This window comes from Pseudophryne corroboree, chromosome 10, assembly GCF_028390025.1.
Source record: "Pseudophryne corroboree isolate aPseCor3 chromosome 10, aPseCor3.hap2, whole genome shotgun sequence".
Classification (NCBI taxonomy): Eukaryota; Metazoa; Chordata; class Amphibia; order Anura; family Myobatrachidae; genus Pseudophryne; species Pseudophryne corroboree.
This window is the reverse complement of record NC_086453.1, coordinates 101,497,983-101,524,919: the sequence shown is the minus strand read 5'-3', so window position 1 is coordinate 101,524,919 and position 26,937 is coordinate 101,497,983. Positions and strand designations below refer to the sequence as shown.

Genomic DNA, 26,937 nt, shown 5'->3' with positions numbered 1-26,937 from the left:
ACATCGACAAAAAATGACAGCAAAAAGCGTCTTATTGCGGGCTTGCGCTATTCTATTGCAAATTCACGCAAATGGGATACTTGCGATAATTCTTACTGTAAAATCCTTAATGTAAAATTAAGAGAAAAGTGTAGGAAGAAAATGGGGAAATCTGCTTGTACCCCCAAAAAAAGCCAAGCTAAGATAGGCAAACAGTACAGAAGTCTATTAATGATCAGAATAAAAAGATTTATGGTAGTTTAATTAGATCACATGGATGTTATATGCATTTTTCTAAAAAAAAAAAGTAAATAAAAATAATATAAAGCAAGTGTTTTCCAGCAAAATAAGTGCTCAAATTAAATCGGGGTGCATAAAAATGTGTGTATATGTATGTATGTATGTATGTATATACTTACATATATTTGGGTCATTTTAAGCCACTTTAAAATATAAATAAAAGTAAAAAAGAAACCTGATTACTCCCACCTGCAAGCCTACACAACCTCATAAAGCACCCCATTATTCCTATCCCACAACTTGCACCACAATTTCCATCATTCTGCATTTTTTGACCCCCCCAACAATGACATGTCATTATAGGCCAATTAAAACTAAGTCAACACTTCTAAGTGCCTAATTAGTCATTCAGGAGGGTGTACCTGACATTTTTACCTTTTTAAAATAAGGATTTTACCCAAGCTTATCACCTGCTCAGAGGTGGTGAAGTGAAATTTGCTGTAAACCTATAGATAATCATTGCTAGTAATTTATCGCCGACAATTGAATAGGGCTTATCGTGGGTTGCAATAAAATCTGATTTTACTGCAAATACTGCATTTTGCGGCTACTTGAATTCTCCACTTAAGCAGAAAGTGTTGAGAAATAATCTTCCCTCTAAAAAATAAATAAAAAAAGGACACAACAGCATGTAGCTTATCATCGTTTCAGTGTTGTCACACTGTCATCAGGATACAAAGAGAAAAATCAAACTTACCTAAATAGTTTCCATCACCCAGTCAATTGCGCTTCCCGTTGCTGCGATCGCCCGCCAAATTCGTGTCGCTGGCCAATGACATCTTCAAGTCCGGACATTGGCAGGGAGCATTACTCTGTAAAACCATCACCATAACAACCAGAGCAGCGTCTACAGGAAGTATAAACATGTAACACTATCTAGCGGCAATAGCCACTGTGCAGTAAAACCGTTACATTGTAATCAATCATCTGACACAAGAAGCACTAATATACAAAGCAGCATCTCAGAGAAATACAAATATATAACTGTCTGGTACTCAGTAAGACGGTTACATTGTATTAAATGCTATATCGCATAAAAGATACAGTAATCATGTCAAAAGCAGAGAAATGATTTAGACATCCTTTCCTTGAATTTACACTGGGTTTTGCCCACGTACTCTACAATAACCCACGTGGGCAACATATGTGCTATTGCATTGTAGGTACATCATAGGTACGGATGGCATTATAGGTACATCCAGGGCCGTAACTAGGTGTGTGCGAGAGGGGCCTCACACACAGCGCAGAGTTCTGGGGAGCGCACAGTCACGGCCCTGTTTAACACTGTACGGAGCATCAGAGCTCCGTACAGCTCCATTGCCCAGCCGCAGCCCGCCCCAGCCGCAAGGCGCCTCAGCTCCACTGTACGGGCGGCTGGGGCATGTTGACCGATCCTCCCTGCTCTGCATCTATACACTACTCTATGCTGCAGACAGGATTTTTTTCCGTTCTGCAGCAGCCTGCCAGCGGCCATCAAGGCCCCGCCCCCTCCAGCTCAAACTACCTCCCCTGACCCCGACTGACACCAGCACGTATGTTTTACCTATGACGGCGCTGTAGTGGAAGGCAGGCTTCCCAAGCCTTCCCTGCGCCTGTTCCGCATGGAGTGTGACGTCACGAACGCGCCGCCTGCTGCCCGCACCGCACATGAAGTAACCTGGCTGGAGGCTATGTGACTCTAGACTCCACTGGCCACAGACTCCATGAGCCCAGCAGCGTCAGGGTCTCTAGTCCTTCTTCCCTGATGGCTGCTTATAGCAAATACATGTATGCAGCTGCAGGGCAGGTTGGGCACTACATTATTAGCTATATAATCTCATTATAAATTATTCGTAGTATATACATATGTATATGTGTATAGATATGTGTGTTTATATAATATGTATCTCTATAATATGTATAGTATATACAGTGTAATGTATATATGTGTAATATATTAATAAATATATATATATATATATATATATATATATATATATATATATATATATATTTTACACAGTAATGTGTAAAAGGGGGACGCTGTCTGCCATAATGTGTAAAAAGGGGCTCTGGTGTAGTGGCGCTACTGTGCGGTGTAATTTGAATAATGGAGACTATTGTGCACCGTAGTATGAATTGCTATTTTCTCTGACGTCCTAGTGGATGCTGGGAACTCCGTAAGGACCATGGGGAATAGCGGCTCCGCAGGAGACTGGGCACAAAAGTAAAAGCTTTAGGACTACCTGGTGTGCACTGGCTCCTCCCCCTATGACCCTCCTCCAAGCCTCAGTTAGATTTTTGTGCCCGGCCGAGAAGGGTGCACACTAGGGGCTCTCCTGAGCTTCTTAGTGAAAGTTTAAGTTTAGGTTTTTTATTTTCAGTGAGACCTGCTGGCAACAGGCTCACTGCATCGAGGGACTAAGGGGAGAAAAAGCGAACTCACCTGAGTGCAGAGTGGATTGGGCTTCTTAGGCTACTGGACACCATTAGCTCCAGAGGGACCGAACACAGGCCCAGCCTCGGAGCTCGGTCCCAGAGCCGCGCCGCCGGCCCCCTTACAGAGCCAGAAGCAAGAAGAGGTCCGGAAAAATCGGCGGCAGAAGACATCAGTCTTCAACAAGGTAGCGCACAGCACTGCAGCTGTGCGCCATTGTTACTCAGGCACACTTCACACTCCGGTCACTGAGGGTGCAGGGCGCTAGGGGGGGGCGCCCTGAGCAGCAATGTAAAACACCTTGGCTGGCATAAATACACCACATATAACCCCCAGGGCTATATGGATGTATTTTAACCCCTGCCAGAACTCACCAAAAAAGCGGGAGAAAAGGCCGCCGAGAAGGGGGCGGAGCCTATCTCCTCAGCACACGGGCGCCATTTTCCATCACAGCTCCGCTGGAAGGACGTCTCCCTGACTCTCCCCTGCAGTCCTGCACTACAGAAAAGGGTAAAAAAGAGAGGGGGGCACTAATTTGGCGCAGTTTTGTTACTAACAGCAGCTATAAAGGGAAAAGCACATTTTATAGTGGTATTCCTGTCTATATATAGCGCTCTGGTGTGTGCTGGCAAACTCTCCCTCTGTCTCCCCAAAGGGCTAGTGGGGTCCTGTCCTCTATCAGAGCATTCCCTGTGTGTGTGCGGTGTGTCGGTACGATTGTGTCGACATGTTTGAGGAGGAAAATGAGATGGAGGCGGAGCAATTGCCTATTATACAGTTGTCACCCCCTAGGGAGTCGACACCTGAGTGGATGAGCTTATGGAAGGAATTGTGTGACAGTGTCAGCTCTTTACGACAGACAGTTGACGACATGAGACAGCCGGCTACTCAGCTTGTGCCTGTCCAGGGGTCTCAAACGCCATCAGGGGCTTTAAAACGCCCGTTACCTCAAATGGCAGACACAGACACGGATACTGACTCCAGTGTCGATGATGAGGAGACATACGTGACTTCCACTAGGGCCACACGTTACATGATTGAAGCAATGAAAAATGTATTGCATATCTCTGATAATACAAGTACCACTAAAAAGGGTATTATGTTTGGTGAGAAAAAACTGCCTGTAGTTTTTCCTGTATCCGAGGAATTAAATGAAGTGTGTGATGAGGCGTGGGTTTCCCCCGATAAAAAACTGGTGATTCCTAAAAGGTTATTGGCATCGTACCCTTTCCCGCCAGAGGATAGGGCACGTTGGGAAACACCCCCTAGGGTGGATAAAGCGCTCACACGCTTGTCTAAACACTAAAATGTATATACTCTCACACGGGTGTTATACTGCGACCAGCAATCGCCTCAGCCTGGATGTGCAGTGCGGGCCTGGCGTGGTCGGATTCCCTGACTGAAAATATTGATACCCTAGATAGGGACAGTATATTACTGACTATAGAGCATTTGAAGGATGCATTTCTATATATGCGTGATGCACAGAGGGATATTTGCCGACTGGCATCAAGAGTTAGCGCGCTGTCCATTTCTGCAATAAGAGGTTTATGGACGCGGCAGTGGTCAGGCGATGCGGATTCTAAAAGGCACATGGAAGTATTGCCTTATAAGGGGGAGGAGTTATTTGGGGTAGGTCTATCAGACCTGGTAGCCACGGCAACTGCTGGAAAATCCACATTTTTACTCCAGGTAGCTTCTCAACCTAAGAAGACGCCGTATTATCAGGCGCAGTCCTTTCGGCCCCATAAGGGCAAGCGGGCAAAAGGCGCCTCATTTCTGCCCCGAGGGAGAGGGAAAAGGCTGCAACAAACAGCCAGTTCCCAGGAACAAAAGCCCTCTCCCGCCTCCGCAAAGTCCTCAGCATGACGCTGGGGCTTTACAAGCGGACTCAGGCACGGTTGGGGGCCCGTCTCAAGAAGTTCAGTGGGCCCAATCGCAAGTGGACCCCTGGATCCTTCAAGTGGTATCTCAGGGGTACAAATTGGAATTCGAGACGTCTCCCCCTCGCCGTTTTCTAAAGTCTGCTTTACCGACGTCTCCCTCAGACAGGGAGGCAGTATTGGAAGCCATTCACAAGCTGTATTCCCAGCAGGTGATAATCAAGGTACCCCTCCTACAACAGGGAAAGGGGTACTATTCCACACTATTTGTGGTACCGAAGCCGGACTGCTCGGTGAGACCAATTTTAAACCTAAAATCCTTGAACACTTACATACAAAGGTTCAAATTCAAGATGGAGTCACTCAGAGCAGTGATTGCAAACCTGGAAGAAGGGGACTATATGGTGTCTCTGGACATCAAAGATGCTTACCTACATGTCCCAATTTACCCTTCTCACCAAGGGTACCTCAGGTTTGTGGTACAGAACTGCCACTATCCGTTTCAGACGCTGCCGTTTGGATTGTCCACGGCACCCAGGGTCTTTACCAAGGTAATGGCCGAAATGATGATACTCCTTCGAAGGAAGGGAGTTTTAGTTATCCCTTACTTGGACGATCTCCTGATAAGGGCAAGATCCAGGGACCAGTTGGAAGTCGGGGTAGCACTATCTCAGATAGTGCTGCGCCAGCACGGTTGGATTCTCAATATTCCAAAATCACAGCTGATCCCGACGACACGACTTCTATTCCTAGGGATGATCCTGGACACAGTCCAGAAAAAGGTGTTTCTCCCGGAGGAGAAAGCCAGGGAGTTATCCGAACTAGTCAGAAATCTCCTAAAACCAGGCCAAGTCTCAGTGCATCAATGCACAAGGGTCCTAGGAAAGATGGTGGCTTCTTACGAAGCAATCCCATTCGGCAGATTCCACGCAAGAACCTTCCAGTGGGATCTGCTAGACAAATGGTCCGGGTCGCATCTTCAGATGCATCAGCGGATAATCTTGTCACCAAGGACAAGGGTGTCTCTCCTGTGGTGGTTGCAGAGTGCTCATCTTCTAGAGGGCCGCAGATTCGGCATTCAGGACTGGGTCCTGGTGACCACGGATGCCAGCCTGAGAGGCTGGGGAGCAGTCACACAGGGAAGAAATTTCCAGGGCTTGTGGTCAAGCCTGGAGACATTACTTCACATAAATATCCTGGAGCTAAGGGCCATCTACAATGCTCTAAGCCTAGCAAGACCTCTGCTTCAAGGTCAGCCGGTGCTGATCCAGTCAGACAACATCACGGCAGTCGCCCACGTAAACACAGGGCGGCACGAGAAGCAGGAGGGCAATGACAGAAGTTGCAAGGATTCTCCGCTGGGCGGAAAATCATGTGATAGCACTGTCAGCAGTGTTCATTCCGGGAGTGGACAACTGGGAAGCAGACTTCCTCAGCAGACACGACCTCCACCCGGTGGGGACTTCAGCCAGAAGTCTTCCACATGATTGTGAACCGTTGGGAAAAACCAAAGGTGGACATGATGGCGTCCCGCCTCAACAAAAAACTAGACGGGTATTGCGCCAGGTCAAGGGACCCTCAGGCAATAGCTGTGGACGCTCTGGTAACACCGTGGGTGTACCAGTCAGTGTATGTGTTCCCTCCTCTGCCTCTCATACCCAAGGTACTGAGAATCATAAGAAGGAGAGGAGTAAGGACTATACTCGTGGCTCCTGATTGGCCAAGAAGGACTTGGTACCCGGAACTTCAAGAGATGCTCACAGAGGACCCGTGGCCTCTACCTCTAAGAAAGGACCTGCTCCAGCAGGGACCCTGTCTGTTCCAAGACTTACCGCGGCTGCGTTTGACGGCATGGCGGTTGAACGCCGGATCCTGAAGGAAAAAGGCATTCCGGATGAAGTCATCCCTACCCTGATCAAAGCCAGGAAGGATGTAACCGTACAGCATTATCACCGTATTTGGCGTAAATATGTTGCGTGGTGCGAGGCCAGGAAGGCCCCTACAGAGGAATTTCAACTGGGTCGTTTCCTGCATTTCCTGCAAACAGGACTGTCTATGGGCCTAAAATAAGGGTCCATTAAGGTTCAAATTTTGGCCCTGTCGATTTTCTTCTTAATTTTTCATTCTGACAGGGCAGAATTGAGGACTCGTCCTCAATTTCTACCTAAGGTGGTTTCAGCGTTTCACTTGAACCAGCCTATTGTGGTACCTGCGGCTACTAGGGACTTGGAGGTCTCCAAGTTGCTGGACGTAGTCAGGGCCCTGAAAATATGTTTCCAGGACGGCTGGAGTCAGGAAATCTGACTCGCTGTTTATCCTGTATGCACCCAACAAGCTGGGTGCTCCTGCTTCTAAGCAAACTATTGCTCGTTAGATTTGTAGTACAATTCAGCTTGCACATTCTGTGGCAGGCCTGCCACAGCCAAAATCTGTAAAAGCCCATTCCACAAGGAAGGTGGGCTCATCTTGGGCGGCTGCCCGAGGGGTCTCGGCTTTACAACTTTGCCGAGCAGCTACTTGGTCAGGGGCAAACACGTTTGCTAAATTCTACAGATTTGATACCCTGGCTGAGGAGGACCTTGAGTTCTCTCATTCGGTGTTGCAGAGTCACCCGCACTCTCCCGCCCGTTTGGGAGCTTTGGTATAATCCCCATGGTCCTTACGGAGTTCCCAGCATCCACTAGGACGTCAGAGAAAATAAGAATTTACTTACCGATAATTCTATTTCTCGTAGTTCGTAGTGGATGCTGGGCGCCCATCCCAAGTGCGGATTGTCTGCAATACTTGTACATAGTTATTGTTACAAAAATCGGGTTATTATTGTTGTGAGCCATCTTTTCAGAGGCTCCTCTGTTATCATGCTGTTAACTGGGTTCAGATCACAGGTTGTACGGTGTGATTGGTGTGGCTGGTATGAGTCTTACCCGGGATTCAAAATCCTTCCTTATTGTGTACGCTCGTCCGGGCACAGTATCCTAACTGAGGCTTGGAGGAGGGTCATAGGGGGAGGAGCCAGTGCACACCAGGTAGTCCTAAAGCTTTTACTTTTGTGCCCAGTCTCCTGCGGAGCCGCTATTCCCCATGGTCCTTACGGAGTTCCCAGCATCCACTACGGACTACGAGAAATAGAATTATCGGTAAGTAAATTCTTATTATTTTGTGGCCACACCCTTTCCCCATGAAGCCACGCCCCTAATTGTTTGCACGCGCCTACGGCGCGCACTGCCCATATTTTGCATAAGGGGGGGGGGGGGGGGGGGCGCCAATGTCGTCTCTTGCACACAGCGCTAAAATGCCTAGTTACGGCACTGGGTACATCAGTCTTCTACAAGGAGACTGATCGTATCTCTCTATTACAGGCACATTGTTGTCATCCTAAAAGCCTTAAGTATGTCTTGTTGTTTTTGCAGATGATCAATATCCTGTGCATCAAAAGTAACAGGGAACAGGCATCAGAACAGATTGATTCCCTTATTGTCAAATTTGCTGAACGAGGTTACCATATGAGACATTTGCTTGACACCAAGAATTGGGGCTTATCACTTAATAGGGATGATTTTTTAAAGGAACAAAGTAAGGAATCTACTGGGGAAACCCTGCCATGGGTAAATAAATGTAACACTGCATCTGCAGATATTAACCGAATTGTTACAACCCATTGGCCTATACCATCTAGTGATAACGCCTTACCCGTTGCAAATAGTCGGATTTTCTCGGACGTCCTAGTGGATGCTGGGAACTCCGTAAGGACCATGGGGAATAGACGGGCTCCGCAGGAGACTGGGCACTCTAAGAAAGAATTAGGACTACTGGTGTGCACTGGCTCCTCCCTCTATGCCCCTCCTCCAGACCTCAGAATCTGTGCCCGGCTCGAGCTGGTTGCACACTAGGGGCTCTCCTGAGCTTCTAGTAAAGAAAGTATTTATTAGGTTTTTTATTTTCAGTGAGATCTGCTGGCAACAGACTCACTGCTACGAGGGACTTAGGGGAGAGAAGCGAACCTACCTGCTTGCAGCTAGCTTGGGCTTCTAGGCTACTGGACACCATTAGCTCCAGAGGGATCAAACACAGGCCCAGCCTCGGTCGTCCGGTCCCGGAGCCGCGCCGCCGTCCCCCTTGCAGAGCCTGAAGACGGAAGATTCCGAGGAGAAAATCGGCGGCTGAAGACTCCGGTCTTCATTAAGGTAGCGCACAGCACTGCAGCTGTGCGCCATTGCTCCCCATGCACACCACATACTCCGGTCACTGATGGGTGCAGGGCGCTGGGGGGGGGCGCCCTGGGCTGCAATTAGATTACCTTAAAAATGGCAAAAAACACATAATATAGTCTAATAAACTATATATGTGTAAAAATCCCCTGCCATAATATTAATATAAAGAGCGGGAGAAGCCCGCCGAAAAAGGGGCGGGGCTATCTCCCTCAGCACACTGGCGCCATTTTCTCTTCACAGCTCCGCTGGAAGGACGCTCCCCAGGCTCTCCCCTGCAGTTTCCAGGCTCAATAGGGTAAAAAAGAGGGGGGGGGGGGGCACTAAATTTAGGCGCAATACTGTGTATTATAGCTGCTATAGGGAAAATCACTTTGTGTAGTGTAATATCCCTGTGTTATATAGCGCTGTGGTGTGTGCTGGCATACTCTCTCTCTGTCTCCCCAAAGGACTTTGTGGGGTCCTGTCTTCAGTCAGAGCATTACCTGTGTGTGTGCGGTGTGTCGGTACGGCTGTGTCGACATGTTTGATGAGGAGGCTTATGTGGAGGCGGAGCAGGTGCCGATAAATGTGATGTCACCCCCTGCGGGGTCGACACCAGAGTGGATGGATATGTGGAAGGTATTAACCGACAGTGTCAACTCCTTACATAAAAGGCTGGATGACGTAACAGCCGTGGGACAGCCGGCTTCTCAGCCAGTGCCTGCCCAGGCGTCTCAAAGGCCATCAGGGGCTCAAAAACGCCCACTACCTCAGATGGCAGACACAGATGTCGACACGGAGATGGCAGACTCCAGTGTCGACGAGGACGAGACATATACACAATCCACAAGGGGCATCCGTTGCATGATTACGGCAATAAAAAAATGTGTTGCACATTTCTGACATTAACCCAGGTACCACTAAAAAGGGTATTATGTTTGGGGAGAAAAAGCAACCAGTGGTTTTTCCCCCATCAGATGAGTTGAATGAAGTGTGTGAAGAAGCGTGGGCTTCACCCGATAAGAAACTGGTGATTTCTAAAAAGTTACTGATGGCGTACCCTTTCCCGCCAGAGGACAGGTTACGCTGGGAGACGTCCCCGAGGGTGGATAAAGCGCTCACACGCTTGTCAAAAAAGGTGGCACTGCCGTCTCAGGATACGGCCGCCTTAAAGGAGCCTGCGGATAGAAAGCAGGAGGCTATCCTGAAGTCTGTATATACACACTCAGGTACTATACTGAGACCTGCTATTGCTTCAACATGGATGTGCAGTGCTGCAGCAGCGTGGTCTGATTCCCTGTCTGATAACATTGATTCCCTTGACAGGGACACTATATTGCTAACCATAGAGCATATTAAAGACGTAGTCTTATCTATGAGAGATGCACAGAGGGATATTTGCCGGCTGGCATCTAGAATAAATGCAATGTCCATCTCTGCCAGGAGAGTATTATGGACTCGGCAGTGGACAGGTGATGCGGATTCTAAAAGGCACATGGAGGTTTTGCCTTACAAGGGTGAGGAATTGTTTGGGGATGGTCTCTCGGACCTCGTTTCCACAGCAACAGCTGGGAAGTCGACATTTTTACCTCCGGTTCCCTCACAGCCTAAGAAAGCACCGTATTATCAGGTACAGTCCTTTCGGCCCCAGAAAGGCAGGCGGGTTAAAGGCGCATCCTTTCTGCCCAGAGGCTGGGGTAGAGGGAAAAAGCTGCACCATACAGCCAATTCCCAAGAACAAATATCCTCCCCTGCTTCCACTAAATCCTCCGCATGACGCTGGGGCTCCACTGGTGCGGTGGGGGCCCGTCTCCGGAAATTCAGCGACCGGTGGGTTCGCTCACAGGTGGATCCCTGGGTTCTACAAGTGGTATCTCAGGGATACAAGCTGGAATTCGAGACGTCTCCCCCTCGCCGTTATCTCAAATCGGCCTTGCCAGTCACTCCCTAGGACAGGGAGGTAGTACTGGCGGCAATTCACAAGCTGTACCTCCAGCAGGTGATAATAAAAGTTCCCCTCCTTCAACAGGGAAGGGGTTACTATTCCACAATGTTTGTGGTACCGAAACCAGACGGTTCGGTGAGACCCATTCTAAATTTGAAATTCTTGAACACTTATATAAGAAGGTTCAAGTTCAAAATGGAATCGCTCAGGGCGGTTATTGCAAGCCTGGAAGAAGGGGATTACATGGTATCACTGGACATCAAGGATGCTTACCTGCATGTCCCCATTTACCCACCTCACCAGGTGTACCTCCGTTTTGTGGTACTAGACTGCCATTACCAATTCCAGACGTTGCCGTTTGGTCTGTCCACTGCACCGAGGGTATTTACCAAAGTAATGGCCGAAATGATGATACTCCTTCGAAAGAAGGGAGTTATAATTATCCCATACTTGGACGATCTGCTTATAAAGGCGAGGTCCAGGGAGCAGTTGTTGGTCGGAGTAGCACTATCTCAGGAAGTGCTACAACAGCACGGCTGGATTCTGAATATTCCAAAGTCGCAGCTGGTTCCTACGACGCGTCTGCTGTTCCTGGGTATGATTCTGGACACAACAGAAAAAGGTGTTTCTCCCGGAGGAGAAGGCCAAGGAGTTGTCATCTCTGGTCAGAGACCTCCTAATACCAAAACAGGTGTCGGTGCATCACTGCACGTGAGTCCTGGGAAAGATGGTAGCTTCTTACGAGGCAATTCCATTCGGCAGATTCCATGCAAGAATCTTTCAGTGGGATCTGTTAGACAAGTGGTCCGGATCGCATCTTCAGATGCATCGGCTGATCACCCTTTCCCCGAGGGCCAGGGTGTCTCTGCTGTGGTGGCTGCAGAGTGCTCATCTTCTCGAGGGCCGCAGATTCGGCATACAGGACTGGGTCCTGGTGACCACGGATGCAAGCCTCCGAGGTTGGGGGGCAGTCACTCAGGGAAGAAACTTCCAAGGACAATGGTCGAGTCAGGAGGCTTCCCTATACATAAATATTCTGGAACTAAGGGCCATTTACAATGCCCTAAGTCAGGCAAGACCCCTGCTTCAAAACCAGCCGGTGCTGATTCAGTCAGACAACATCACGGCGGTCGCCCATGTAAACCGACAGGGCGGCACAAGAAGCAGGATGGCGATGGCAGAAGCCACAAGGATTCTCCGATGGGCGGAAAATCACGTGATCGCACAGTCAGCAGTGTTTATACCGGGAGTCGACAACTGGGAAGCAGACTTCCTCAGCAGGCACGACCTCCACCAGGGAGAGTGGGGACTTCATCAAGAAGTCTTCCAACTGATTGTAAACCGTTGGGAAAGGCCACAGGTGGACATGATGGCGTCCCGCCTAAACAAAAAGCTAAAAAGATATTGCGCCAGATCAAGGGACCCTCAAGCAATAGCTGTGGACGCTCTAGTGACACCGTGGGTGTACCAGTCGGTTTATGTGTTCCCTCCTCTTCCTCTCATACCAAAGGTGCTGAGGATAATAAGAAAGAGAGGAGTAAGAACTATACTCATCGTTCCGGATTGGCCAAGACGGACTTGGTACCCGGAACTGCAAGAAATGATCTCAGAGGACCCTTGTCGTCTGCCTCTCAGACAGGACCCTGCTACAGCAGGGGCCCTGTCTGTTCCAAGACTTACCGCGGCTGCGTTTGACGGCATGGGGGTTGAACGCCGGATCCTGATGGCAAAGGGCATTCCGGTTGAAGTCATTCCTACGCTGATAAAAGCTAGGAAAGATGTGACAGCAAAGCATTATCACCGCATATGGCGAAAATATGTTGCTTGGTGTGAGGCTATGAAGGCCCCCCACAGAAGAATTTCAGCTGGGTCGTTTTCTGCACTTCCTTCAGTCAGGACGGACTATGGGCCTAAAATTGGGTTCCATTAAAGTCCAGATTTCGGCCCTGTCTATCTTCTTTCAAAAAGAACTGGCTTCACTGCCTGAAGTTCAGACGTTTGTTAAGGTAGTGCTGCACATTCAGCCCCCTTTTGTGCCCCCGGTGGCACCTTGGGATCTCAACGTTGTGTTGGATTTCCTAAAATCACATTGGTTTGAGCCACTTCAGACCGTGTAATTAAAATATCTCGCGTGAAAAGTGGTCATGCTTTTGGCCTTGGCTTCGGCTAGGCGTGTGTCAGAATTGGCGGCTTTGTCCTGTAAAAGCCCCTATCTAATCTTCCATATGGACAGTGCAGAATTGAGGACGCGTCCCCAATTCCTCCCTAAGGTGGTATCAGCGTTTCATTTGAACCAACCTATTGTGGTGCCTGCGGCTACTGGGGACTTGGAGGCCTCCAAGTTGCTGGATGTATTCCTGGCCCTGAAAATCTATGTTTCCAGGACGGCTAGAGTCAGAAAGACTGACTCGCTGTTTATCCTGCATGCACCCAACAAGCTGGGTGCTCCTGCTTCTAAGCAGACTATTGCTCGCTGGATCTGCTCCACGATTCAACTTGCACATTCTGCGGCTGGACTGCCGCATCCTAAATCTGTGAAGGCCCATTCCACGAGGAAGGTGGGCTCTACTTGGGCGGCCGCCCGAGGGTTCTCGGCTTTACAACTTTGCCGAGCTGCTACCTGGTCGGGATCAAACACGTTTGCAAAATTCTACACGTTTGATACCCTGGCTGAGGAGGACCTTGAGTTTGCTCATTCGGTGCTGCAGAGTCATCCGCACTCTCCCGCCCGTTTGGGAGCTTTGGTATAATCCCCATGGTCCTTACGGAGTTCCCAGCATCCACTAGGACGTCAGAGAAAATAAGAATTTACTCACCTGTAATTCTATTTCTCGTAGTCCGTAGTGGATGCTGGGCGCCCATCCCAAGTGCGGATTGTCTGCAATACTTGTATATAGTTATTGCCTAACTAAAGGGTTATTGTTATGAGCCATCTGTTCAGTGAGGCTCAGTTGTTATTCATACTGTTAACTGGGTATAGTTATCACGAGTTGTACGGTGTGATTGGTGTGGCTGGTAGGAGTCTTACCCGGGATTCCAAATCCTTTCCTTATTGTGTCAGCTCTTCCGGGCACAGTTTCCCTAACTGAGGTCTGGAGGAGGGGCATAGAGAGAGGAGCCAGTGCACACCAGTAGTCCTAATTCTTTCTTAGAGTGCCCAGTCTCCTGCGGAGCCTGTCTATTCCCCATGGTCCTTACGGAGTTCCCAGCATCCACTACGGACTACGAGAAATAGAATTACCGGTGAGTAAATTCTTATTATCTCTTGTTATGTTAGGGGGAGGAACCACCGAGATGTATTCGTTAAAGCAGATGTGAGTAATTATGATCAGAGTACCCCAAGACATTTTTTGTCGAATAAGAAGGTTGGCTGCTTTAAATGTGCTTGTACCACCTGCAGATATATGATACAGGGTGATACCTTTTTTCATCCACAATCGGGGGGAAAAAAAATATCAGATTCGACACTATCTTACCTACATATGTTGTGTATCAAATTATTTGCCCATGTTGGCTATCATACAGTACGTGGGCAAAACCCGAATAAATTCAAGGAAGGGATGTCAGGGCACAGATCTACCATACACGCAGCACTGGAAACCTGGACAAGTGATCAGCCGGTTGCTCTGCGTTTTGTGACTGCTATACACTCTTGCAAACATCCGATTTCGGATGATCGATCATGTACCCCCCTTAAACGTGGAGGTGATCGTAATCTAGCACTCCTTAAATGCGAAGCAAGGCAGATTCATTTGTATTTCTCTGAGATGCTGCTTTGTATATTAGTGCTTCTTGTGTCAGATGATTGATTACAATGTAACGGTTTTACTGCACAGTAGCTATTGCCGCTAGATAGTGTTACGTGTTTATACTTCCTGTAGACGCTGCTCTAGTGGTTATGGTTTTACAGAGTAATGCTCCCTGCCGATGTCCCGGCTTGATGATGTGATTGGCCAACGACACTGGTTTGGCGGGTGATCACTGCAACGGGAAGCGCAATTCAGTAGGTGATGGAAACTATTTAGGTAAGCTTGTTTTATCTCTCTGTATCCTGATGACAGTGTGACAACACTGAAACGTTGATAAGCTACATGCTGTTGTGTCGTTTTTTCCTCTGGCTGAGTGCGTTGCGCCTATATTATTCCTATTTGGGTTGTGCTGGCACCTACTGACGTCACTTCTGCTATTAGAGTGCCGGACCCTGGCGCTCTCGCGCGCTCTTTCTCGCGCTCTTTCTCGCGCTCTTTCTCGCGCTCTTTCTCGCGCTCTTTCTCTCTCTCTCTCTCATATATATATACACACACACACGCACACACACACACACACACACACATACATACATAATGTGCTCAATTGGATTCAGGTCTGGGGAACGGGCGGGCCAGTCCATAGCATTAATGCCTTCGTCTTGCAGGAACTGCTGACACAGTCCAGCCACATGAGGTCTAGCATTGTCTTGCATTAGGAGGAACCCAGGGCCAACCGCACCAGCATATGATCTCACAAGGGGTCTGAGGATCTCATCTCGGTACCTAATGGCAGTCAGGATACCTCTGGCGAGCACACGGAGGGCTGTGCGGCCCCCCAAAGAAGTGCCACCCCACACCATTACTGACCCACTGCCAAACCGGTCATGCTGGAGGATGTTGCAGGCAGCAGAACGTTCTCCTTGGCGTCTCCAGACTCTGTCACATGTGCTCAGTGAGAAGCTGCTTTCATCTGTGAAGAGCACAGGGAGCCAGTGGCGAATTTGCCAATCTTGGTGTTCTCTGGCAAATGCCAAACATCCTGCACGGTGTTGGGCTGTAAGCACAACACCCACCTGTGGACGTCGGGCCCTCATACCACCCTCATGGAGTCTGTTTCTGAGCGTTTGAGTAGACCCATGCACATTTGTGGCTTGTTGGAGGTCATTTTGCAGGGCTCTGGCAGTGCTCCTTCTGTTCCTCCTTGCACAAAGGCGGAGGTAGCGGTCCTGCTGCTGGGTTGTTGGCCTCCTCCACGTCTCCTGATGTACTGGCCTGTCTCCTGGTAGCGCCTCCATGCTCTGGACACTACGCTGACAGACACGGCAAACCTTTGATGTGCCATCCTGGATGAGCTGCACTACCTGAGCCACTTGTGTGGGTTGTAGACTCCGTCTCATGCTACCACTAGAGTGAAAGCACCGCCAGCTTTCAAAAGTGACCAAAACATCAGCCAGAAAGCATAGGAGCTGAGAAGTGGTCTGTGGTCACCACCTGCAGAACAACACCTTTATTGGGGTTGTCTTGCTAATTGCCTTTAATTTCCACCTGTTGTCTATTCCACTTGCACAACAGCATGTGAAATTGATTGTCAATCAGTGTTGCTTCCTAAGTGGACAGTTTGATTTCACAGAAGTGTGATTGACTTGTAACTTGGAGTTGCATAGTGTTGTTTAAGTGTTTCCCTTTAATTTTTTGAGCAGTGTGTGTGTGTGTGTATATATATATATATATATATATATATATATATATATATATATATATATATATATATATATATATATATATATATCATTTGTATTTTTTTTCCCCCAGTTCCCATAAGCTCCTAAAACGTTTGCGACTTATATTCGTTGCACGTTTATAGTAACCTACTTTCGGGTTAAGCGGTCCCTTCTTAAAATACATTGCTGCTTGCATGTATTTAAAACTGTCACCTGCTTTTTCCCTTTCCACTGTACAATTATTTTACCACTTCCCAAATGTTCGCATAGTACAGCTGCTTCGGGGAAGGGGAAAGGGGAAGGGGGTGTATTTGCCATGTGGCTGTTAGCATAGTACCAGGCAGTTAGAACTTTTGTTTGACATAATGTCCCTTAGTTTCATGTTTTGCACTGTCTTAGTTGAGCCATGTTCGGGAAGTCTAGTTTCGGCTTTTTGCTTAGCTGCTTCCTGCAACTGGGACAGCTGTTGAAAGCATAAAGAAGCAGCTTACTAGTGTGTCGGGAACATATGGTTTAGGCACCACTACTTTAGTCTTAACTCCTTTATGAATATATACATTGCTTAGCTGGAGGTTCTATATACTGGTGGATTTGTATAAAAAAATTAATTTTAGTTATTTAAAAATAGATACAGTAGGCGTGGCCACGGCGGCAAAGGACTAGGCAGCAGGATCGAGGAGCTCCCTGGATAATTAATCCTGCAACAATCCTGGGGCTCCGATCCTGCTCTCCTCTGGATTCCTCTCCTGCCTGGCGGTGCTGGGGAGGCGGCTGTGGGTGTGTGCGAGCGCTCCCGGCTCGCGTCGGCGGCCGCCCGGACTCCGGGCCTAGGCCGCAGCTCAGTCCCCGGCCTCGATTTTGAAGCTCCGCCGGGCGCGTGCGCGCGCGCACACGATCGAGCGCCCGAGGCGGACACAGCATCCAGCGGCACCGGAAAGGAGCGGCACCCCACTCCTGCACCCCCAGGGCCCCAACCATAAGCCATCCTGCTCCCCTGAAGGCTGGTGCTGTGAGGGAAGAGGGGGAAATCATTGTGCTGGGCGGCCATTTTACCTGCAGCTCCCTGAGGTACTGAACACAGCAAGGTGCAGTGTGGGTGAAGACTGCACTGGGCTGGAAGTTTGGATACTGTCCCAGCTGCCCTGCCTCCTACTGCTTATACTGCTGGAATATCACACACTGGACATATTTATTTATACCATTGGACCCCCCTGGTCCCCCTTCTCCCTTCATTATAACATCTGGCTATCCCAGTGCCTGGCGTGCTGCTGATACTGCATTTACCATCCACTGTTATACCTTTTGACACTGAACAACGGGACTCTCATTACTGCTGGGCCTTCACAAAATGGTGAGGGGCGGCCAGAGTGCGGCCGCGGCTAAATTGGAGAGGTTTGCTCGACAGCCTGCATCTCAGTCGACGCAGTCATCTCCTAAGCTCTCCCCCCCTGCCAGAATGGATCCATCGGCTGGGGCCGACTCGGGGGCGAATACGCAGCCGTCTGCTCCCTCCATCCAGCAGGTCCTGGAGGCCATAGCGGCCAGCGAGCAACGTCTATCGGACAAGATGGAGAAGGTGCAGTGTGATTTATCACTGCTACGACAGGACGTCCAACGAGTACGGGAGAGGGTGGGCGAAACCGAGATAAGGGTCTCCAACCTGGAAGACCTCAGCGGTCCTCTGCAACAATCGGTGTCTGCAGTTACACAGCAAGTCACAACGATGCAAGCCAAACTCCTGGACATGGAGGGCAGACTCCGCAGAAACAACGTGAGGTTCGTAGGCCTCCCCGAAAAAGAAGGGGCACATCCCGAGGATTTCCTGGAATCCTGGCTAAAAGAGGCATACGGTGCTGAATCCTTTACCTCTCAGTTTGCAGTGGAGCGGGCCCACCGCGTGCCCTTCCGGCCTTTACCCCCAGGCGCCCCACCACGAACTTTTATAGCAAAATTCCTGCACTACAAGGACCGGGACTCCGTCCTACGCCTGGGACGCGTGAAGGGCCCCCTGATCCGGAATGGAATCCGGGTGTCGGCATTTCCGGACTTTGCAGCGGACGTCCAAAAAGACCGAGCCCAGTTTCTTCCCATAAAGCGACGCCTTCGTGACCTGAACATATCCTATTCGATGCTGTTTCCCTCCAGATTGCGTGTGGTGGCGGACGGGGAGACTAAATTCTAAAGCTCGCCCAGGGAAGCGGCTTCCTGGTTGGACAGATATGCTCCGGGGGCCCGCCAGCTGGCTCCAGACTGACATCGGGTCGCCCTCCTCTATGGGCCTACAACCCGCAAGTATAAGTCCAGGGAGCTTCCTCTCGTTTAGCGGTTCTGGACTTTGCTGAGAAGTGTTATAAAGTATAAACGCATAAGGGTTTAAGTATTGGGGTTGTTTGATCTGTACGCCTAGTACAGTGTTGCCGTAGGCTTTGGGTTCTCCAGGGCTAGAGTTCGGTTAGGGATCTAGGTATGCCACAGTTCGGGGAGGTATACGGTAAGGGGGGATGCCGGGGGGCCGCTGTTGGCCTCCCAGTAGTTTTTCTGTTTTCTGTTTTGAATTTACGAAGCCTATATACTTGCCATTCGGAGGGTGTGGTGGGGTCGCACTGTTTTCAGGGGTTTGGCTCGGGGTCCGGGGCCTGTGGACGACGTGATTGCGTGAGCGAGGAGCCGGGGGGATGGGCGGTCGATAGGAGTGTTGCGCCCCAGCTGACGACTTGGCTGACATGCCTCCCTTAAAAATCTTGGCGTGGAATATCCAGGGCATTAACAACAAAGTAAAGCGATCCTTAGTGTTTAAGATGATCAAGAAATATTGCCCGGATATCATCTGTTTAAGCGAAACCCATTTGGAGGGAAATAGGCTGTTGTCGCTCCGCAGGCCTTGGGTGGGCTGGGCATATCATTCCTCGCACTCCTCATATTCCCGAGGGGTGTCGGTAATGATAAAGAGGACTGTACAGTTTGAGATGATCAGAGTAAATACAGATCCACATGGTAGATACGTGTTCATAGAATGTAAATTGTTCTCACGTAATTTTTTCCTGTTGTCTGTGTATGTTCCCCCCCCGTTTTCATATGTCGTTCTGCAAAAGGCCGCCTTATTTGTTGCCTCCTCCCCCCACACCCCTGTCATCTGCTTGGGGGACTTCAACGCTGTGTTGGATGCCTCCTTAGACAGATGGAGGGCTCCCCGGGATCAAGGGACGGGGGGCGGCTCGTTCTCATCGGGATCTAAATTCGCAGATTTTCTAGATAGTATGCAGTGGGTAGACGTCTGGAGGATTCGGAATCCTAGTCTTCGGCAATACTCCTGTTATTCGTGTACACATGGCTCTTTTTCTAGAATCGACCTGGCCCTGGTCTCGCCTGGGCTTTTGCCTGGCGTGACGGATGTCCGTTACGAGGCACGGGGGGTGTCCGATCATTCGCCCCTGGTGCTCTCAATAGATGGGGAATGTCAGAGGGGACAGTCATATTGGCGGCTACACCCTTCTTGGCTGGCCCAGCTGGGCGAATGCCCGGAGTTGGTGTCCACATGGGAGGGATTTTTTGCAGATAATGTGGGATCGGCCCCGGTTGTTTGGGACGCGTTCAAGGCGTATTTGCGAGGTACAATGATCGGCAGAATTGCAGCCTGCAAGGTGGCTAGAAGGGCGATGGAGAGACGGCTTGAGACTGAGTGTAGGGATCTGGAGACGCGTTACCTGACTGAGGGTACTCCTGAGCTGAAGGCCCGCTGGCTTGTGGCTCAGGAGGCCTGGCTGGCTCACCTTTCAGATATAAATGCACGTTCCCTTTTGTTTAGGGCCACTAACATATATATGCAGGCGGACAGACCAGGTAGCCTGATGGCCCACTTAGTGCACTACGATCGACCTGGGACCACGATAGCGCAATTGCTTGACTCAGGCGGCTCCATGGTGGATGCCACCCCTGACATCGCACAGATGTTCCTTGGCTACTTCAGAAAGGTATACGATAGTAGACTGACATGCTCCACGGAGGAACTAGACCTGTACCTGACAAATATTCCCCTTTCTAAACTCTCCCCTGAGGCCAGGGACGCACTGGACGCACCTCTGACCCTGGAAGAGGTGGTGTCGGCGGTAGAGGTGTCTCCTAGCGGTAAATCCCCGGGTAGTGACGGTATTCCCACGGAACTATATAAACAGTACATTGAGTTCTTTGGTCCCCAGCTGCTTGACACGTACGTTAAAATGTCTGCCGCTAACAGCCTTCCTCCCTCAATGTCCGAGGCGATCCTTATAATGCTTCCAAAGCCTGGTAAGGACCCCAAGTTGTTGGACTCCTACAGGCCGATTTCCCTCATCCCCACTGATGCCAAGATCCTGGCGAAAATTCTTGCGGTCCGACTCAACCTAGTGATTGAATCTATAATTCATCCGGATCAAACTGGCTTCATGCCTGGGAAATCCACATCCATTAACTTGCGCAGGCTATACACCATTTTGCAGGCTCCTCGCGATTTCCCCTCGGACGCGGCTGTGGTCTCATTGGATGCAGCCAAGGCATTCGACAGTGTTGAATGGCCTTACCTGTGGGGAGTCATGAGGAACATGGGCTTCGGCCCAAACTTTATTCAATGGATCAAATTACTACACCAGAATCCACGCGCCAGGGTCTTGGTGAACGGCTACATTTCCTCCTCCTCCTTCCCTTTGACACGGGGCACCAGACAGGGATGCCCCCTCTCTCCTGCCCTGTTTGCCATAGCCATAGAGCCCCTCGCTTGCCTGATCAGATCGCACCCGGACATTGGGGGAATAGGTACCGGCTCCTGCACTGACAAGATAGCCCTTTATGCGGATGACTTGTTGTTATTCCTTCAAGACTACGCAGTAGAGATGCCCACTGTGCTGCGGGTCATTGAGACATTCGGTGGGTATTCGGGTCTCCGCATAAACTGGTCCAAATCATTCATTATGCCCATTATAGGCTCCCTCCCTCAGGTTCCGAAAATATCCCTGCCGCTGTGCTGGACAGTCCAGTTTAAGTACCTCGGAATTCTAATTACAAACGACCCATCAGACTTTGGGGGGGGGGGGGGGGGGGGGGGGCTGGGCTAGGTCGGGCGTTCCTTCAATGCTATTACCCGGACCTTTCCCCGGCACAGGTCCTGGTGGGGGGAAACCCTTCTAGATTTTTACCTCCTATTGTCTTTCAGGCGATGAGAATATGGCTAGCATTGAAGGGCCTACTCTGGTATGAAGGCATGGACCCTGATACTCCCTTATGGCACTCCACAATGCTTAATGAACTGAGGTCCCTAGAGGGCGGGGAGGTATGGGCTCCGTATTCGATAAACTCGCTGTCCCAGTTATATAGTGACTGTTCATTGAAATCATTTCAGCAATTAAAGGAGGAGTTTGGACTCCCGAACTCTTACTTCTACAGATTTCTACAGCTCAGGCACGCCTTGCAGGCGCAATTTGGAGATTCCCCCCCAGCGCTCCTCCCCTTTCCCATAAAAACATTTCTACATTCACTGGGTCGAGTCAAGGTGATTTCCTTCACCTACTCATACCTTCTTCAAACAATACATGCAGACCCGCTCTCGAATCTTCGGGAGAACTGGGAGTGTGACTTGGGTCCCATAGACGGGGATGACTGGGAGGGCGCTTTGGGCAATCCGAGCCAGGTCACCAAATCGCTGCGGTTTCAGCAGATACAGCTTTTTATTCTGCATAGATCATACATGACACCGAGCAGGCTGGCCAGATTCAGGTCTGATAGTGTTGATGTTTGTCCCAAGTGCGGGGCTGCCGGAGGCACATTCTGGCACCTCATATGGGAATGCCCGTTGCTGCAGGTGTTCTGGGCTGGGGTCGGGTCGATTCTGGAACATACGGGAACACAGAGGGGATTGCTGACTCCGAGATTTTGTATTCTGGGGGTGGGCGACTCTGATTCTGGGTCCCGATGGGAAAGCATGTATGCCCGCAGCATATGCGCACTTGCAAAAGTGTGTATCGCGCGGACATGGATGGCCCCCAGTCCTCCCACAATACCTGCTCTTAAAAGTTTGGCCAACGATACCCTATTAAAAGAACGATATGTATATATGAAATATAATGCCCTTACCAGATACGAGAAGATTTGGTCTCCTTGGATCACTTCCACATACTCCTCCCTTGCCCTTCAAATGTAGCGGGCACTGGCCATCGATGCGGAAGCGCTGTGTGGGCCCCGGGGCGTTGGGCCGAGCCTTTTATCTCCCCTGAACGCAGCTGTTTAATCATCTAGCTGTCGCACCACCACCACACCATGCACACATTAGCTTGACTAGGCTTGAGTTTGTTTTAGAGGGTTAGTTCGGGGGTAGTGGGGTTGTGGGCTATATACAGCTCACTAGACGGGGTAATTACACATAAGGTGGGGGGAGAAAATATTGAAAATGTTAAGTATGTGAACCATGACTTGGCTACAGACTACAAACAATATGCATACTGCGGGAAGACCGCACGGAAATGGTAACACGGGGAATGTCATTCATACATATATACTATCATAAAGTTAATATGAATGACTCAGAATACTGTGATTATCCACTATGATTCCTAATGTATACTGAAATGTCTGTATCTCTAATTATATGGTGAATAAAAATTACTCTATTTAAAAAAAATAGATACAGTATGTACCTTGGCAGAGCAAGCAAAGAATATATAGTAAATGATACGGCCTCCTGGTGTGAATTTATTCTTACAAAAGCGTCCAGGAGAATGTATTGCGCTAATTACTACTCTCTTTCATAATAACAGAGCAGCTCTGTCTTGTGGTGTTTTCCAGCCCGTAGAACAGGGAGCTGCAATCCTTCGTGCTGTGCACAAGCATTAACACATTTGAAAATACCTCAAGTATGTAATTTACACTTTGCTTTCACTTGTTAATGAATTGACCATTGGCTGTTGTTTAAGTAAAACCAGTTGTTACAGCAGGTGCGGCTAGAGCTCTGACATTGCAAGTCCTATGGATGTAAAGATTAACATGTCTCTTTATAACTCTCTGAAATCCCAGCTTGTGCCAGTAGATTCTTTCAGAGTATCCTTTACAGCCGGGCTCATGTCCAAAAAAGATTGAAACCCACTAAAGTGTATAAAGTAAAAAAACAAAAACCTTTTCAAAACAGAGGGATTGAAGCGGAGGATACATAAAGGCAGAGACAGGTGTCTGGTAAGGGAAGTCTTTATTTCTGGAGATCCACATCAAATTGTCATTGTTTTGCATGGTGACACTGTGCTCCGCAGCGCCAGACAGTGGGGAAAGTGGGCACATGCATATTGGAAATGTACAGGGCAGACATAAGATGCAGATGTGAAAAGTGTACAGCGGCATTGGCGTTTCTATAATGGGTGCAATGTGTGCGGTGCACACGGCCCCCGCCCCAGGGGGGCCCACACTGCACACATTGCACCCATTTAAATACTTACCTAACCGGAGTCCAGCGGCGGGCACAGCGTCCGCTGCGGAAATTGCCGCTAAAATGGCCGCCGTGCATGCACGATAGCCAAATTGGTCTCCTGATCATGGCGGGCGCCATGTTTCCGGAGATCTGCACATGTGCAGTAGACTCCGGCACATTTCCGGAGACTACAGCGCCGTTCAGAGGAGGGAGCCCACCCGGAGGTGCACACGGGCCCCCTCCACTGTAGAAACCCCCCTGTACAGCGGGCTCTGCTCATTACAAAGCTTACAATCTAACACTCAGGACTTCCAAATGTGTACTCTGTAAGTTCTATGTAGAGCAAGGTTGGAGTGCTCACCTGAACAGCAAAGTAATAGAAGCAGTGTTCACTTAAAAGAAATAAAAACAGCATACAGTGTATTTGAGGCAAAAGCAGTGTGGTTTACAGTAGGACAGTTTGCGCCTCAATTATAGCAAAAATATCTAAAGATCTTTTCAAACAACTGGACTTTGTCTCGTGGCCAAGCTATCAACACTCATGTCATGGGCAGAGAACAATACAATCATTCACAGCACTTCTTGTAGCAGGCGAGTAGAATGAGGTAACTGCATGCCTCAGTCCATGTTCCATCCTCACAGTAGAATGCGAGTTGCATAAGGAGGTTTGTGTCAACATATAATTCAGAAGCTTGGGATTCCCCAAATAGACCTGATTGCAACAACTCCAAATTGGAAAAACTAGTCCCGGCACGGACACTGGAAAGCAAAAGGAATAGATGCCTCCAGTGCACTTATTCTATGAGAAGAAACTCTAAAGATGTTAATAGACAGTACGTTCTAAACAGTACAATCATGATGCAGAGAAGAATTGAGTTTCTATGTGAAACTACTCTGGACACCTTTGCAACATCTGCCAGAGATATGATCGAGACTAGACGTGTCCTTTTGCGATGTCCATGGACAGTAGATGCTCAGTCCAAGTATAGTTAGACTTATCTCCCATATGTAGTGACATTTTTATTTAGGTTAAAATTGGCTTTTTTAGACCATTTTTGTATAATTGAGTCTAATACAACAGGCAGAATTTTACTTTTCTTTTCCACAGCCCTTCCTAGCCTCTAAGATAAGAAGAACAATGAGGCAGAATCTGAGAACCTCACAATGATTGTTGGCAGAACTGGTATCAGAACTCATTCACATTCCATCAGAGATTAGTGGGTTCTAGAGATGGAATAGTATTCCACCAGTATCCAAGAAGCGTTTTGGTACAGTGCAGAACTCGGTTCTGCCATAGAAGCTCATAGAACATTCTTCAAAACTTAAGCAAACCCTAACCCTTGTATTCCAAACCTGTCCTTGTCGGGAAACCTTCAGGTGCCTAATTGCTTTCTATAGAATCTGATCTGCATCATCACGTCTTTTGATGAAGAGGATTTTCTCACACCAATAGATCTTCAGGGCTCTTCTTTTCATTTCTATTTCTGCCCAACAGAGAGAAAATTCCTGAGGTTCTGGAACCTGGCAAAATCCCAGTACACTTGTTTACACTTTGGCTGGCAACATTTTCAAGAACCTTCACAAAGGTGTCAGTGATAATAGTAATGAAATTCTGAAAACAGTGTGTAAGCTTTGGCCATATGTGGAGAAATCTTGGTTTTGGGAATTTCCGTATCCCATTCTAATTTATGATACTCAGGGCAACCCAGCATTTGTCCCCAGACTGACATTGATTGGCTGGAGTCTTTTCACCTTCTGTTCCATTGTCTGACTGCTCTGTTAATAGTTTCTTCAGTGTCTACCCTGATGATACAGTAGATCTTTCTCCCTATACAATATATTATATGTAGTAAGGAGATTCATTCAGGATCACGGCAGTTGGAATACCGATGCCGCAACGCCAACGTTTCTCGGGATGCCACGGCATCCCAACATGGATCGGAATTCCGGCGGCAGGATCTCGAACACCGGAATACAGATCGACATCTGACTGTACCGAATGAGTCTGTTTCTGTTATAGAAGTTATGTTTCAGTGCAAGAAAACATGGCAGTCCCCAGTTCCAGGACCTAATTCTGTGTAGCAACTTTTTTTTTAGCAGCTTTTACCAATGTTAGTATTAGCCCTTCTTCTGGTGTACACCCGTGTGTCTTAGTACACATGGATGTACCGTTGTAGAAGCGTGTTACACTGAATCAGATCCTGAGGGGTGTATCTAATTAGCCTCAAGGTTTATCCTGCGCTGCAACTTGCGCAGGTTCAATTAGCTGGTATTGCCACACGCATTAACGACAAAGGTGGATAATCTGGGGGTTTAACGTGCTTGGAAACCCATACGTCCTGCATTTTACGCTGAATGTATGGGGTAGTGCGCATTATAACCCTATGTTTTTATTTATTGCGTGGGGGAAAAAGCTCTTATAGAATATCTCTGGGCGGTTAATTAAGATCGGTCCCCATCTGCTTAGAACTGGTGAATGTGTAGGAAGACAAGTGACATGCATCAGATCTGGTTAGAGTAATTATAGCATGTCGTACTAGAACAAGGGATGTTGGATAAACTTATCTTTGTGCCACTTGAAGGTCAACATCAAGGTCAAGCTCTTTCCCCAAAGCAATCCTGGAAATGAATTAGAGACGTCAGAATTGTAAGAGGAAAGATATGAAGTGCCGGAGATATTGAGGTCACATTCCACGAGATCAGTGGGGACACCTTCTGGGCACATGCGCCAGCTGAGGATTTTTGCAGAGCAGCAGGATTGTACATTTTTTCATACATTTTCCAAAATCTTCTTTTTTTTGGGGGGGGGGGGGGGGGTGTCAAAACTTCACGAGATACTTGGGGACAAAGGCAATAGCCTGCAGAATATTGGAAATTGATTTTGCATAAAAAGAAAGCTTTAAATCTTTAATATGACTAAATAACCAAAATAGTGACACTTTCTCCAAATTCTGTAGGCTGTTACATCTGACTCTGTCTGGAAATAAGGTTCTTTGCTTTGGAAATGAGTTCCTTTACGTATGGCGAGGGGGACGTTAACGATGAGAATATTAGCTTAGTGCTCAAAGATCTCCAGTGATTTCAGAGATTGATTTATGCCTGCAATGTTGTGAATGTGTTAATAGCTAGTGATTAGTGAATGGGCTCACATAGCTTTACAACCTGATGCTCGTTTACTTTGTATGCACTTTGTAACTGCTTAGCACAGCAGCAGTTATGTTGTTTCAGAACATTGAATGGAGAAGCATTCAGTTACAGCTATTCTGGTGGTTCTCATGAGTGCAGGCACTGCTGCTGATTCCCGGTTGCTTGGCTATGTTTGTGGCATGAG

At 48.6% G+C, this 26,937-nt stretch overlaps 1 protein-coding gene across 2 annotated transcripts in view; it reads left to right on the top strand.

The window, feature by feature from the left end:
• The window catches only part of LIG1 (DNA ligase 1), a 359,710-nt gene that overhangs the window by 88,142 nt on the left and 244,631 nt on the right, over positions 1-26,937 (top strand). The window lies entirely within an intron of this gene.